Source organism: Echinops telfairi, unplaced genomic scaffold (assembly GCF_000313985.2).
Source record: "Echinops telfairi isolate 266 unplaced genomic scaffold, ASM31398v2 ScPeMD7_18;HRSCAF=68, whole genome shotgun sequence".
Lineage (NCBI taxonomy): Eukaryota > Metazoa > Chordata > Mammalia > Afrosoricida > Tenrecidae > Echinops > Echinops telfairi.
The window spans coordinates 75,547,923-75,555,520 of record NW_022103915.1 but is presented as its reverse complement, the minus strand read 5'-3'; the positions used below and the strand labels follow the sequence as shown (position 1 = coordinate 75,555,520).

At 36.6% G+C, this 7,598-nt stretch overlaps 1 protein-coding gene across 1 annotated transcript in view; it reads right to left on the bottom strand.

Annotated features, from left to right (window-relative positions):
- Positions 1-7,598, bottom strand: part of HEATR5A (HEAT repeat containing 5A) — a 151,049-nt gene that overhangs the window by 138,923 nt on the left and 4,528 nt on the right. The window lies entirely within an intron of this gene.

Below are 7,598 nucleotides of genomic sequence, written 5' to 3'. Positions count from 1 at the left end.
TGGTGGTACTGTTGGGTAAGTGTGTTGGACTGTTAACCCCAAGGTCAGTGGTTCAAACCCACTAGTTACTCCTTGGGAATAAGATAAGTCTTTCAGTTCCACAAAGATTTACAGTATCTGAAACCCTATAAAAGGTCATTATGAGTCAAAATCAACTAAATAGCAGAAGATTTGTTTTGGTTTAGGGTTTATAGATCTTCTTTAGTAGAGGTAGGAACATTATGTTAAAATTTACATTGTGAATAGTCTTCCTTCTCTTTTGGTCCTTTGTTTCTCAAAATAATTTATGATGTCATTTTACAGAAGAAAAAGGTGAAAATAAAATTTTAAAAAGAGCAAACATAGGCATAAGATAGGTTTGCTGGGTTGGTTTTTTTTCTCTCCACAAGAACAGAAGAGAATATTTGCAAACTGAACAAGTCACGAAGGAGCAAAAAGAACTAATTCCTGAACATATTCAATACCCAGTGCTTTTGAATATCTTTCCCACTTAAATTTCAGGTTTATATTGTATCATTAAAACTTCAACTCAAACCAGTAGTTTACTCAGGCAAAAAGTAAACTAAAGAATGCCCCCGCGCCCCAAAAGAAAATCTCCCATATTTAAGGAAATACACATCTTAAACTGAAAAACTTTCAAAAACAAGTGACCTTTAATCTGAGAAGAAGCTAGATCATTCTGTGTTGACCTAAGATTACCATCTGTGACCCAGGTTTGGCAAAATGATAGGTTACAAAACAGGATCTCACAAGTAACACACACATTAGGTCATACTTGAGATGTTACTTAAAGGCTGGTCTCTCTTAGAGATGAGGTCTTTTTGGTGTGTGCTGTTGAATGGATTCCATCTCAGTGTAACCCTATGTGACAGAATTGAAATGCTCTGTAGGATTTCCTAAGGCTGTAATCCTTATTGAACCAGCTTTCCACGGCTGCAAATCTTTCTGAAAGCAGATTGTCACAGATCGTTCTACCATGGAATGGCTGGCAGGTTTGAGCCATATACTTCTCTGTTAATAGTGAAATACTTTAACCACTGTGCCACCGGGTCTGTAAATCTTCATTCCTCCACTCATAAAATAACTACTAGAATTAATCCTATTTTATAAGTAAAAATACTGAGACAAATAATTTAGATTGATTTTAATAGCCAATTAGCGTCCACTATCCTTACATATTCATCTATTAAATTGGCTAAGAAATACTTATCTTGATATTATTTTTAGGTAAACCTTAAGCAACCAAGGAATCTCTGACAATGAAATCAAGCCTATGATAAAATTTCATATGGATTCGTCTTGTACTTTCTAAAACATACCGCCACGGAGTCTATTCCAACTCTTAACAACTTAATAGGTCTGAGCAGATTGCTCCTTAGAATTTCCTAGGCTCTAAATCTTAATGGGAGGAGACAGCCTAATCTTATCTTTCTCCCTTGAAGCAGCTGGTAGATTTGAGCCAGTGACCTTGAAGTTAGCAGCCCAGCACTTAACCCCACCATGCCATCAGGGCTCTTTAGTCTCTATTATAAAAACTCCTAAAAGAAATATATTTGTATGCATGTTATTATTTAAAAATATCAGCTGTATGGTACTGATTTAAGCTCAAGAAATCATTTGATGTAGCAGAATGATTCAAAATTACATGTATACTAAATCCAAATATAAGTATAAAAACTTTCATTTCCAATATTAAGAAGAGTAGAAAAACTAGCAACTTCATATATAAATAGTGGCAGTTCAAACAGGTTTTACTTTTGGAAAAGAAGGTATTAGAAGTCACAAAAGTATCAAAGCCAATTAAAGACTAGCTTTTAAAAATTCAAGCTTAAGAAAGAAAAAGGAAAAAGTATAAAATATACTGATTACTGAATTATAAAAGTAAAAACTGTAAACAATTTTCAAGTCATATTGTTTGTGGTATGTTTATAGTATGATAAAGAATTGCAAACAATTTTCAAGTCTTGCATTAACTAGAAAGTCCTGTAGGTAAAGCAGTTTTTCTCCAAAGAATGTTTGATAAAACATCAGGGTTAATGAATGAAAATAGGTTCTTTGGGGGGAAAGGCAGAGGCAATCCAAATCTCAATATTTTGCGGAATGGTAAACTGACAATTTCCTTTTCTACAGAGCTTCTGCATACATATATGCCACTGTTATACACTGTCAGTAGGGGGTACAGATAGAGCATTTGATGTTTCTCAACAGGTTTGAAACTTCTTCCTCATCTTGTCTTTTAATTTAACAGGGAATCTTGTAGAATTGGTGTTCCACAAGACGTAATCTTAGAAATGCTACTCTACATGCACTGCCATCCAGTAGCTTCTGATGCATTGTCTTAACTAGCCTCTTTGGGTCTTCAAGGCTTTGTAGATTGTTACAGGGCACAAGGCTCATCTTTCTCCTGCAGAGCGACTGGTGGGTTGGTTTATTATGCGTGTAAAGACAAAACATTTCCTTGTTGTCCAGATGATAAGATTTTAATTAAATGTTACATGTCACTGCTACACTTCTACCTAAAAGAGGCCATTTCTGCTTAGTTTTTATATCAAATTATCCAACATTCAAAATTCTAAATATAAATCAACACAATCTTCTGCTAGCTCCTCGTGGGATATGAGCAAGGAATGTACTAGTTTTAATCACCTGCTACATTAATAACATCCGTTCACATAAAGATTTGTTATTCATACTTCTGAATATATTAAACATACATACCTCTGCCAAAATAAAAATTTGTTGCATCATAAATTTTAAAACACGATTTTAAAATTCTAAACATAAATTCCCATGCAATCAACTTAATCATGGTTCTGTACTATTATACTGAAAATATATTCACTGTACCAAGATTCCAAGAATGTTTCCTGCAAATGTAGTGGGCAGCAGTTACTTCACACCACTGCATACACAAACTAAACCTAACAACAGATGTACACATGTCCCAAAACCAGTGGGGAGCACGGATTATGGGATAGAGAACTAAGATGGGATGAGAAAGGAAGAGACACAGGGCATGGAATGTAGAAGTAGCAAAAGGTCAGTCTTGGTGTTTGAATTCACTTTCCATTGTTGCTTTTTAAGTACATACATCAGGTCAGTCAATGTTAGGGGTGAGAATGTCAGAGGGTGGGGGCCCAACTGGAAGCTAGCTGTTTCTGGCAACTTTTGCAAATTACAAAAGATAAAACCCAGGAAGCGTAAAAGGAAGTGCTGCTGTGGAGGCAAGACACAACAGTAGGGACTAACCCTAACAATGCAGTGATAGGAAAAGAAAGTAATTTTTTTAAAAGAAACTGACTTTTTTTTTAAGGACCTCCTGACTAGATCCTTTTCATTTACTATCTCTTTTAATGCTCAGAGCATTGCAATTTAGGTACTATTACCCTCATTTTATATGTGAAGTTAAAAAGCTAAAAAAATCTGTCCTAAAGCTTAAAGCAATTTAAGGAGCAGAAAGAAGACGATATTCTTTTTTTTTTTAAGAAGACTACATTCTTATGTCTACTTTTAATGTCCGAGTTTTTTCATTGCTTTTCATGTAATCTTCTTCTTATAAGTCTTTTGTTATACTCTCTAATTGTTTTTAATGACTTCATCACCACAGGTATTAAAGCATCACATTCAAATATAACTATGATCATTTCATTCTCCTCTCCAGTATTGCATGGCTTTTTGTTAAATGTTAAGTCTTCTAACAACATCAGCTTTCATACATATAATAAACCTGTAAGTACTAATAACTTTAGTCCACTCTTCGGCTACTCTTGGCAATTTTTATCACCTTTCATTTCATAAATCAACTCTCCTATCTCTCCCCAGGAAGGGAGCTTTCACTCTGACACAGAGTATTGCCAGAGGGCAGATTATACTTCTTTATTTGGAGAAGGGTGGGAAAAAAAAAAAGCCTTTTATTGAGGAATAGCCAGCTGCACAAGCAAGTGCACTAAAATAGAAATGGGGACAAAAGATTTTCATACAGATATTTCTGGAATTTTTAAAAAATTTTATCAGGAACTTTAAAGAACATTTCTTGACTGACATCTGTCTCAGAATCACAAAATAATCAGGAAACCTTTTCTTTTTAACTGACAGCAGCTATTTCCATTTCAATATCACATATTTCACAAGTTTCCTGAAACATTCTTTCCTCATTGTTACACTTTTAACTATAATTCAGAAGGCAGGATTTAAAGTAACAAAATTTTTGCTCACCTGATCTGAAAGTTACAATTTCACCACTTGGTACAAAATTGACAAAAAGTAAGCACACAATATAATCTATACAGCCTGCATGGTTTCTACTGAGAAACTAGAGCTCGGTTTTATCAGTTCATTTCTATGTATCACTTGTGGATTTTCCTGAATTTCTTGCAGGGCTCCGTCCTGGCCATCCTCTATGGGTGGGGTCACCTTCCACATCCAGCTGCCCTGCTCACTGCTGCCCTCTGGGCCAGAAAAAATTCCTTTCAGCAACAACCATGATGATCTCAGCCACCATCTGAGACAGCAAGATAAAATGTACTACACACTGTAGCCCCATCCTATGACCTCAGTAGCTGGCAGAGGGTACTGACCAACACCAGGTACTCTGCCCCCAAAAGGTCAGTAGGTCAAAACCACCAGGCAATCATCAGGAGACAAGGTGGTCTCAGATACCCATAGAAGGGAGGTTCTGCAAGTGCCCTATATGGTCACTATGAGTTGGAATTGACTTGGTAACAGTGAATATTGGTTTTTTATCTTCCCAACAGTCTTCTTCCTTAGACTACCTTTTTTTAGGGTAGCTTTGTGTTTGTTTTTCCTTTTCTTCCCTTCTCTGGTGGTGAAGTGGATTATTTATTGGGCTGCTAATCACAAGGTTGGCACTCTGTGGAAGAGATGAGGCCTTCTGCACCTATAAAGATGTACAGTCTTAGAAACTCAAAGGGGAAGTTCTACCTTGTTCTATGGGGTTGCTATGAGTCAGTGGGTTTGTTTTGGTTGTTTTTCTTCTTTCTTAGTTTTCCCTTTACTAGTTTTCCCCCTTTTCTCTATTCTTACCCCCTTCCATTTACCAGCAAATCATCAATTGGTGGCTAAAAATACCAGACCAAACTGCCCTCAACTGTGCTATATGAACAGAAAAAAAGAACTACGCACAAACATTCTCTTTATACCCACCAGGGGGCAGGTAGTGAAAGGCTATGTTCTTATCAACATAGAATCATCAATTAAATACAAATACAATACCAAACAACAGATAATTTCAGTTCATACAAAGAAACAATACCAAGTGGCTCAAATAAATAACAAATAAACAGAGCCATAAGACTTTTCTCAGAAAGAAAAAGCATTGCAACTACCTAAAAAGGAATTCAAAAGAACAGTATTTAGATTACTTCAACGGATTAGGAGAAAGATCCGATTGGGAGAAAAATCAAGAAAAATTATAAAAATCAATGAAATCAAGGAAAACACAGAAAAAAACTTCAGAATAATTCAGAAAAGCACTACAAGAAACAAAATAAGTGAGACACTAGAAACCATACAAAAACAGCAAACAGAAACTCAGAAGATTAAGACTTCACAAACATAATGCATTGAAAGAGCAAAGGACAAGAATTGAAACAATAGAAGACCTAATTAGTGAAACTGAATAAATCTCTCCATACTAATCTGCTAGGGGAATACTTTTTAAAGAACAAAAACAGCAAAATCCAAAGAAAGCCTAAGAAATATGTGCGATACCACCAAAAGGACTGGTACATGTGATCAGAATTCCACAACAGGAAGAAACAACAAAGTCAGAGATAATTGTTGAAAAGTTGTTAGAAATTCCCTAACAACATGAAAGACAATAGGCATCCAAGAAGCTGAATGAACCCCAAAATGGATAGACCTCAAAAGAAAAGCAATAAGACACAGTATAATCACACTTTATAAAAGCGAAGACAAGAAAAGACTCCAAAGAGCAGCTTAAGAATAACAAAAAATTATCGAACAAAGGGGCGCTAATAAGACTAAACCCTGATTTTCAGTAAAAATCATGCAGACAAGAAGGCAATGCGGTGCCACATATAAAAATTGCCAAACAAGAAACACATAAAAAGCAAAATTGTCTTGTCAAATACAATGGTGAAATTAGGACTTTCCATATAAACAGAAATAAATGAAATTTGTAAAGACCAGACCACTCTTAAAAGAATTACTAAGGGGAGCTCTTTGGACAAAGAACCAGCAAACAGTAGGCAAAAGCCTGAGCTTAACATACATGACAGCAACACCCAGAAGCCAACTCAGACATAAAAGCATCCACGGTAAAAGATAGTTTCAAGACTAGATTTGTAACTAAAATTACAATATAACTTTCAAATGGAGAGGGAGTCCAGTACAAAACAGACTGTTTCAAACTTAGAATGAAATTAATCAAGAGTTAATGGTAACAGAGGCAAGTACTATTATGTACACAACCCTTAAACATAAATAACCAAACATCTTGCAGAAATGAGTTGCTGGGCTTGGGGGATTACGACCGGTTTCAGGGTACACTAAAGTGGTATTTGCATAATCTGGTGTCAATTTGAGGATTGAGTGTAGGGGTGGAGTCTAGTTTGTCACTCAGGATATAGCCAATGAGGTCACTGTGTGGGCATGGCCTTCTCCTGAGCATTCTGGGAACTCCGGCATTTCCTCCTTGAAGGTGGGAGACACTCCCTCTCTGCTCACTCCCTGCGAGTCATCCTGTGGAGAAGACACATGGAGAGGCTGATGGAGCCAGACCTCTGGAGCCAGAGAAGCCACGTGGAGACCCCTGCCAAGGCTGAGATGCTTACAACACCACTGGATCCACAAGACTTCCCACCCACTGGCCTGTGATCTTCCTGCATTTGGCGTCATTGCATGTGTTTCGTTGGGCATATGGGTTAATATTGGACGTATGGACTTGATCTGGACTGAGCTGGGATGTTTTCTCAATATTCAATTGCTCTTGTATGTAAAGCTCTTTCTTATATCCATGAGTGTCTGAATTTGTTTCTCTAGTCTACCCAGACTAACACAATTAATTGGTATAACACAGGATACAGACAATGTTCCATTTCCTAATTTAGTAATAACTAGGATGTTAAAAGCTCATGACTAGTCATCTAAGGTGTAACTACTGGTCTCTCCTCATCCAGTGGAAAGAAGAGCAATAAAAATCTAAAGAAACATGGAACCAATTAGACCAATAGTTTAAATGGACCACATGAACATAAGCCTCCACAATCTGAAGGGCAGTTAGAACTACATGGTGGCTGGCTACGATTACCAACTGATTTGAAGAGGATCACTATAGAAGGTGCTGGATGGAGTAAAAGAAAAATGTGGAGGATGCAAAATCACACGAGTACAGGCTTATTACTAAGTCAGATAGACTGGTGGGATCCCCAAAGCTATGTCCTTTACCTTTCATGGCTGGAACTGAACTCACATCTAGAAACTTACCCTTATGTTAGAATAATTAACCATTTAAAATTAAAGGACAGCATTTACCTAAAGACAAAGGTTCAGAAAAGGCGAAGGGATGGAAACAGGTAACACGGGAAGAAAGTATGAGAAGTGCTATATATTGAAGC